Source organism: Erpetoichthys calabaricus, chromosome 4 (genome assembly GCF_900747795.2).
Source record: "Erpetoichthys calabaricus chromosome 4, fErpCal1.3, whole genome shotgun sequence".
NCBI classification, from domain to species: domain Eukaryota; kingdom Metazoa; phylum Chordata; class Cladistia; order Polypteriformes; family Polypteridae; genus Erpetoichthys; species Erpetoichthys calabaricus.
This window is the reverse complement of record NC_041397.2, coordinates 336614070-336622054: the sequence shown is the minus strand read 5'-3', so window position 1 is coordinate 336622054 and position 7985 is coordinate 336614070. Positions and strand designations below refer to the sequence as shown.

The 7985-nt window shown below is 48.5% G+C and overlaps 1 long non-coding RNA gene across 1 annotated transcript; it reads right to left on the bottom strand.

The window, feature by feature from the left end:
- Window positions 1-1564: 1564 nt before the first annotated feature.
- LOC114645019 (uncharacterized) lies at window positions 1565-2647 on the bottom strand. Its single transcript, XR_003715099.2, has 2 exons — window positions 2565-2647; window positions 1565-1803 (listed from the first exon to the last, which is right to left on the bottom strand). It is a non-coding gene; the product is annotated as an uncharacterized LOC114645019 (long non-coding RNA).
- Between the last annotated feature and the right edge of the window lie 5338 nt (window positions 2648-7985).

Below are 7985 nucleotides of genomic sequence, written 5' to 3'. Positions count from 1 at the left end.
TCCTACAAGACGACTGACCTTAGAAACACAAATGTCTGCCCTTGTCATGTTGTCCGTCGGCTTTTCTTCTTCATTTTCTGTAGATATGGCCGCTCTCTGCTGTCTCCCATTCCTTGTCTTTTTAATAAGAGACTCTGGTGGTCCGGCTGTCCTGTTGCTGTTAGCTCTGACTGCAGTATTTGACCCAGCTGACTATGACATCCTCATCGCCCGTCTTGGCTCAGTCACACCTCCCAGGCAGAGGCTTTTAGTCAGGATGGGCCACCTCTCCTCCTCATCCTCAGCCCCTCTATTCTGCGGCCTATTCTTTTTTTCACTGTACATGTTCCTCATAGTATCCATTTTTAAATAACTCAATATTTCTCTCCACGGCTACACAGATGACACTCTGACGTATTTTCCACTCATCAGATCCAAAGTAATTCTCTTAACCATTTATTGGAATGTCCAGAAGACATTAAGACATGGAGGTCACCTCATTCTCTTCGTCTACATGACATACAAACAGACCTTGTGTGTTCTGGACCTTCTGACCTTACTTGTGCTCCTACAGTTCATCTCGGCCCCCTGATCACTAACTGTAAACCCCTGGGAGACAATCCTGCTTTGATTTGTGATAAACAGATGACCTCCTCCTCCTCTGTCCTCATCCCCCTCGTGTCACTGACTGTACTTCACTTTCTAACTCTCTCCTCCTTGCCCTCCTTGTTCATCTCTCTGTTTCCTCCTCACCCACTCTTGTCCCTGTTCCTTTTTTTCTTACCCAACTGTCCTATAGAAGTCCACCCTCAGGCTGGGGTCCCCCACTTGTTTCCTTTAGACCCTCATCCCACTCCCACTCTTATTTTATTTCCCAGTTTCTTTCTTAATTTCCAGTTCAGTTTATTTCTCTGTTTGTCCATCCATTTTCTAAACCCCCTCAGTCCAGTTCAGGTTGTGGTCCCTCAGTAGCCATTTGTCCACATCAAGTCAGGACCCCACCCTGGACAGCACCAGTCCATCCCATCTCCACACTCCTCCATGTTCTCCTCGTCTTTTCTTTTATTTCTTTTTAATGGCTCACTTGTTCAGGCCACTGCTCACCACGAGGACACGACTGGAGGGGACGGTGAAATGGAGATGACGGAATAAAAAAGAAAATGATAATCAAAACAGAGCCATGTAGGAGTTAAAGTGTCACCAAAGGAGAATCAGCAGGTGGCACACAGGACTTGGGGGACACGGAGCAGACACGGGTTCAAATGACACCGAGTGACGATGGAGATGAGTGCTGATGGTGTCCTGTGATGGACCAGCGTCCTGTCCAGGGTTTGTCACAGGCTCGTCCCCAGTGTCACTACAGCTTCAGGCCCGCTGCCATCCCACAGCTGGACTGTCCACCTCTCTTTGCTCCTCGACTGGACAGGCGACTTGGGGGGCTTTTACAGGATGACCCCCACTGCTTTACTGCCTCTAGTGGTGAAACTCGGGGGTCTGCAGGTCCGAGTCTGCTTGAGTTTTGTCACCAGTTGAGGGTCTCAAGGTGTTAAAAACAAAAGTGACGTTAAAGGAGGAGCACACAGTCTGAGGGGACACGGAGAGTTTATTAAATGAGGAGCAGAGCTGAGAGGAGAAGAAAAAGAGGAAAGAGGAGAGTTTAGGGGTGAGTGGACGGGGGGCTTCATCACTGACAGGGGTCTGTCTGATCACCACTGCTGGTCTTCTCATGTGTAGATAGTCAGCTGACGTCCAGACCTCCTCAGCTCTCCCTGTAGTGACCACAGGTTCCTCTTCTCACTCTTACTGATCCCATTACTCCACAGCCTGTGAGGAGACACAAATGTGAGTTACAAACAGCAGGGGGTGCCACACACACACTGGACTGTCACACTGACACGCCCCCTGATGTCACCCAGAATTCCTCTCAGTGTCTGTGCTCATCTAAGTCACATGACGTGGGTGTCGGCCTGTCAGTCACTCAGTCCACTCACCGATTGGTCAACATCCTCTGAAGGCCTGCAGGTCGCGTCACATTTCATAAAGAAGGTGGTCTGTCCAGTTGACGTGCTGTTGCCCCCTCTGTCCCCCTGTGGTCACTTCCTGTCTGTCTCTCTAGTGCTCCGTCTCTCTTCATTTTCTCTTCTTCTCCTCCTCATTCTCATGTCTTCTCTCATTTGGTCTTCTGCTCGTCTCTCATCCTCCATCTTGTTTCTTCCTCTTGTCCACTGATCCCACTGTCTGCTGCTCTGCTCTTTCTTGTTTTTTCCAAATGACCCTCAGCCCCCAGACTGTCATGTCCCCCTCTCCTCCTGTCCACTCTGTCTGCTGTCCTGATCCCCTGTGTCTTTGTCCCCCTGTCTCTGGCTGGACACTCAGCTGCTGTCCATTTCTTCTTCTTCTTGTCCATCTCACACTCCTCCTCATCTTCCTCTGTCTGTCTCTCCTTATCTTTATTGTCCTTCCTGTCTGTCACCTCAGTCAGGTCCACTTGTCACTGTCACTCTGGTCACTCCATGTCCTGTCATGTGATCAGCCCGCCCACCAATAACACATTCACACCCCCACCCCTCCCCCTCTTTACTCACTCCAGAGTCTCTAATTTACAGTTGTCACTCCTGAGCCCCTCACTTAGCTGACGAGCCCCTGAATCTCCCATGTTGTTGTTGTTGTTCAGCACCAGTACAGTCAGCTGTGAGACTGGAGATGAGAGGACTGAGGAGAGAGCTGAGCAGCAGGCTGAGGTGAAACCACAAAAGACCAACCTGTGAAGAAGAAGAGAGACGAGTGAGGACAGACAGACAGACAGAAGGACACACAGCACAAGGGCTCAATGACTGCGCCGTCTTCACTGAAATGCACTTTGATCCTGAGACCACCGCTGTCCTTTTAAGGTAAGGCGCTATATACCTGACAGCATCTTCTGCCTTCCTGCCACACTGACTGGTGACAAGTCACTCAAAGTGACATGTGGACACTGGACAGAAATGTGAAGGACATGAGGCTGACAGTGTCCTGCACTCGAGGGTCCAGACTGACTTGTCAAAGCCGATGACAGCGGAAGGACCACCTTGGGTTTGTGTTTGTAACTGAGGACTCAGCACATGGAGGGGCTTTGACTGATTTGCAGGACCCCATCCACAGATTCCTGTTAGACACGCCGGTCACTGCTGGACATCAGAGAGCACGACACTCGAGTGTCTGTCATGGTGGGCTCTCCTGATGTCAGACCACTTAGACGATGTGGACCCTCTGTCTGTCTATTGTGACAAAGACTGGACTGACTGTGTGATCAGTGACATAATGGACAGGGTGGACAGGACTGACATGTGACACTTCTGACACTCTCACGTCACATGCTGACCGGTGGCACTGACCAGCTGACCTCTGTCCACTAAAGGCCTCACTGCTGGTGACCTCAGTTTTCTTATTTCTCTCCTAATTTGTAATAAAGCCACTGGACGAGCTCTGAATGGACACTCAGCATCCCAAAGTCCAGTCCCCTGGGCACAGAGGTGGTCTGAGTGGACTGTGAAGTGACCCCCCATTACTGCTGACCACTGCTGTCCACTCCCAGCTCTCCTCTGACCTGAGCTGCCCATTCAGAGCAAAATGGCAGAGTGACCTGCTAGCATCGCCACCTGCTGGTAGGTGTTAGAAATGACACAATTGACATCTCAGTGACATCAAACCACACGGAGAATTAAAGAATAAAAAGAAGAACAGCAGCTGGGCCACCGAAATAGAAAAGAATCAGAAGATCACAAGAAGAACACGTCAGGGGCTCAAAAAAGGACGAGAATCATCAGGAATTCAGCAGTCCGGACCACCAGGATTAACTCACCTGTGAAGATCAGGAAACAAATCAAAAGAACAACATCCATTCATCCATCCATCCATCATCCAACCCGCTAAATCCTAACTACAGGACAACGGGGGTCTGCTGGAGCCAATCTCAGCCAACACAGGGCGCAAGGCAGGAAACAAACCCCGGGCAGGGCGCCAGCGCACCGCAGGGCATGCACACACACACCCACACCCACTCCCACACACACACACACACACACACACGCACGCACACACACACACACACACACAGGACAATTTAGAATCGCAAATGCACCTAACCTGCATGTCTTTGGACTGTGGGAGGAAACCCACACAGATAAGGAAACAGGGAGAACATGCAAACTCTACGCAGGGATGATCCGGGAAGCAAGGCAGCAGCGCTACCCATTGCACCACCGTGCTGCCCAAGAACAACATCACATCCCATAATAAACAGACAGAATATGACAGAATGTGAAAAGAAAACCAAACAATCGTCTCTTCATAGCTCAGTCCTAAATCACAAGCAAATCCTTTTAGTTCTGAAGACACAAGTCAAGCCCCCCAAGGCAGCCTGTTTGAGGGTTCTGCTTCTCGAGGTCCGACCACATAAACCTCACAGTCTGAGGGCCAACGTGATTCTCTCAATGACTTCTTCAGGGCAAACTGAAAAATATACACTGTGATAGATGACTGGAGACCGTGCCGCACCGGGACGCCTGGAGAACGGAAGGACCGGGAGAAGGGAAGTATCTTCCCCAGGACGCAAGAGGGCAGCCCCCCTGGATTGCATGGGGGCCACGGAGCTTGGAAGCTCAACCCTGTTGGGGACTGTGGCGTCTGCCAGGGGGCGCCTGAACGATCCCAGAGCCATGGACTGCAGCACTTCCGCCACACCAGGAAGTGTTGCAGGAAGGACATCAGGGAGAACCTGGCACACATCCGGGTTATAAAAGGGGCCGCCTCACTCCATTTGGAGAGCCGGAGTCAGGAGGCAGAGGACAGAGCTTGTGGGAGAGGAATGGAGGAGTCAGAAGAAAAGAAAGAGATAAGGACTGAGTTTATTGGGGTTTGTGCACTGTGTGTGTTGTGCAGGAAGAAGTAACAAAATAAACGTGTGTTTTTGGGACTTCTGAATCTGCATGTCTGTCTGGGTCGGGCTGATCTTCCACATGGCATCCAAGATGGGACTGCCTGCCTGTTAAAAGGCAGGGGACCCATCAAATAAATAATTTGTGGACAGCCTAGCACAGCAGAGCGTGACTCACACACGGTGCTACCACTGCATGCACACACACACCTTAGCACGTGACTCAATCGACAAGCCGCGGAAAGTCTGTGAAAGTACCGCTTTCCTGAAGGGAAGAAAGATGGCCAGGCGCACCCTGAAGACAGCGGGCGGTCCAAAGGAGCTTTCTGTCCGCAACCAGATCGGAACACCAGAGACAGCGAACAGGCACGGGAAGCTGCTTCTGAGAGACAGGATCCAGGAGGTAGGTACCGAACCCAGGGAGAGTTTGCCCAGGGAGTCGTGTTGCCTTGTCCCGGGTGCCTACCTCGTAGGAGTAGACTGCCTGGAGGCGTTTTGCTGGTCTCAGGGTGTCAATTCTGAGAAGGACGAGGGCCTGCTGAACAGAGAGGAACTGCAATTGGCCGAAAAGCGCCTGGAGCCGTATCCCAGGGGGACTGGCATGATGAAGCAGGGGGCGGTGAAGGGCCAGGATCCACTCGGTGAAGCAGGTAAGGGGGTGGAGGATGTTTGCTGGAGTCCTGCAATTAAAATAGTACGGGCAGGGACGGTGAAGTTTCGCCCCTCTCAAGATCTTCCACAACACGTTACTAAAAGCACTAAAATCATCAGCTTTAAGAAGCAAATCCTAATAGTGTGACTCTGTGACAATGCCAATGACGTGTTTGACATTGAAGAGTATTGGCATCCACTGCAGCTGTTCCCATGTTTAGGACCACCTGTCATTTGTGTGTTCTCGATGTCCCCTGTTCAAGGTGCCAGCACTGTAATAAAGCATTTGAGGGTCACACCATTGTCATCAATCAAGTGACAATTTGTCTAAGAAACAGGTGAGACTCAAGCTGTGAGGGTAGAATACACGACAATGAGGTCACATCACAAGTCTGATGTGCAGGACACCAACAGAGGTGCATGTGGAGAGATTCAGGAGCAGAAAACTGACGTCAGAAATTAGGGTCACTTTGTGTCTAAGAGTGGTGGACATGGGGCCCAGTGCTCCAAGTAGGTGGTCTCATCTGACAGAGCAGGTCATTAATAAATGGAGATGAAACTGGAGAACATGTGGAGACGGAGCTGACAGAGAAAAATTAAACAGAAGGAGGACAGACAGAGGACAAAAGGAGGGTGGATTTGTGTTAGTGAGTTATTTAGGCTTTTCATTTTATCATAAAGTCACAGTCATCAGAGGAGGAGCTGATCGGCAGATGGAGGCTCAAGTCATTTATTAACCTCAGAGAACTAAACCCATAGATTATCAGGACCTTCTCTACGACTCTGTCATCGTGTGCATTTCTATCTGCGGTGGGTGCCTCTCTGTAAGCCCTTTGATGGTCACAGAAAGCCTGGGCAGGTGACACAGTGAGGCCAGTCTTAGGTGACACTGTCTTAAGTGACAAAGGAACCAGCAGTTCTCCATCTCACTTGTCCCATTGACACCTGTGTGTACTCATCGTGAACTCTCTAGTTTAATAAAATATTTAGAAGGAAACTGAAGAGAAAAAGTGAAGGACTGAGAATTCCTCATCCGCTTACAGCCACAAATCATTGGGATGACATCCTTAATGGATAATATGATGGCGGCCATCATGGCTGACGTATTTGCTTTGCTCTTCAACTTCAGCGTGTTTTTGTGTGTGATATCATGCCTTTTAAATTTACAACTAGTTTGTGCAGTACTGTGATACAATCGTGAGGTGTGCTGAAACCTAGCTTTCTGGATTTGGATTCCTTCCCGCGGCTGGACTTAACTAACATCAGCTGGCAAGAGACAGTAGCTTTGTCCTCGTGTGAGCGGCTTTGCTGACACTCAGTACACCTGAAGCGGAGGCGAGGAAAGAGAGGCGGGCTAAACACCAGGCTAAAGGCAAGGGCTATAAAACCACCAGTGCCTACCCCGTTACTAGCTAATGTCCGCTTGCTTGTAAACAAGATGGACGAGCTTAGAACCAGAGTAACCACCCAGCGTGAGATAAGGGATTGTTGTGCTCTTATGTTCATGGAAACCTGGCTCTCGGACTGTACACCGGACTCCTGCACACATATTCCTTGCACCGCGGAGACTGTAGATCAGACTCGGGGAAGAACACAGAAGGAGACGTTTGCTTGTACGTGTGTTGTGGGTACAAAATCTGTACATTTTGGTTTATATTTCCATTATATTTTGTTCAAGACAAGACAACAGATGAACTACATTCAGGACAAATCAAAGTATGCCTTCTTCCCAGTTATATCTCACTTTTAAAACAGCTGTTTCAACAAAGAAAGGAAGACATGTTGGTGGACATCTAATTATTTTACAGGCTGGGAAAGGAAGACATAGTGCACATAGAAAATCTAGGGAATACGGCATAAACACCAATAATTTAATTAAAGTTACTACTTTAGATGAACAATGTATTAAAAACTATAAAAAAACATATCATAGATTAAACAAAAAAATACACGCAGAGCGGCGCTAATAAAAATAACTTAATTCCTGTTCCATATATCAATAACGCACATAGTATTCATCTCTGCTCCTCCGAAACATTGAATATGGCTCTATTAAATGTTAGAGCTTTAACTAACAGACGTTTTTTTATCAACGATCTTATTAGTGATAAAAAAATAGATTTTATTGCACTAAGTGAAACGTGGCTTAGCTCAGATGGCGCAGCTGTTTTAATCGAATCTGCGCCTCCGGATTACAGTTTTACTCGTGCTGATCGCCAAGGAAAGAGAGGTGGAGGGCTAGCGAAACATTTACTCAAGCAGGTTAAAATGTAAAATATCAGTTTTGGTAAATTCAAGTCTTTTGAGTATCTCGCCATTATTATTCAGGGAGATTCTCACGTTCTAGTATTATCCGTGTATAGACCTCCAAAATTCAATGCGTCTTTCTTTGAGGAATTCTCTGACTTGATGTCAATCTTAATTACGAACTATGACACAC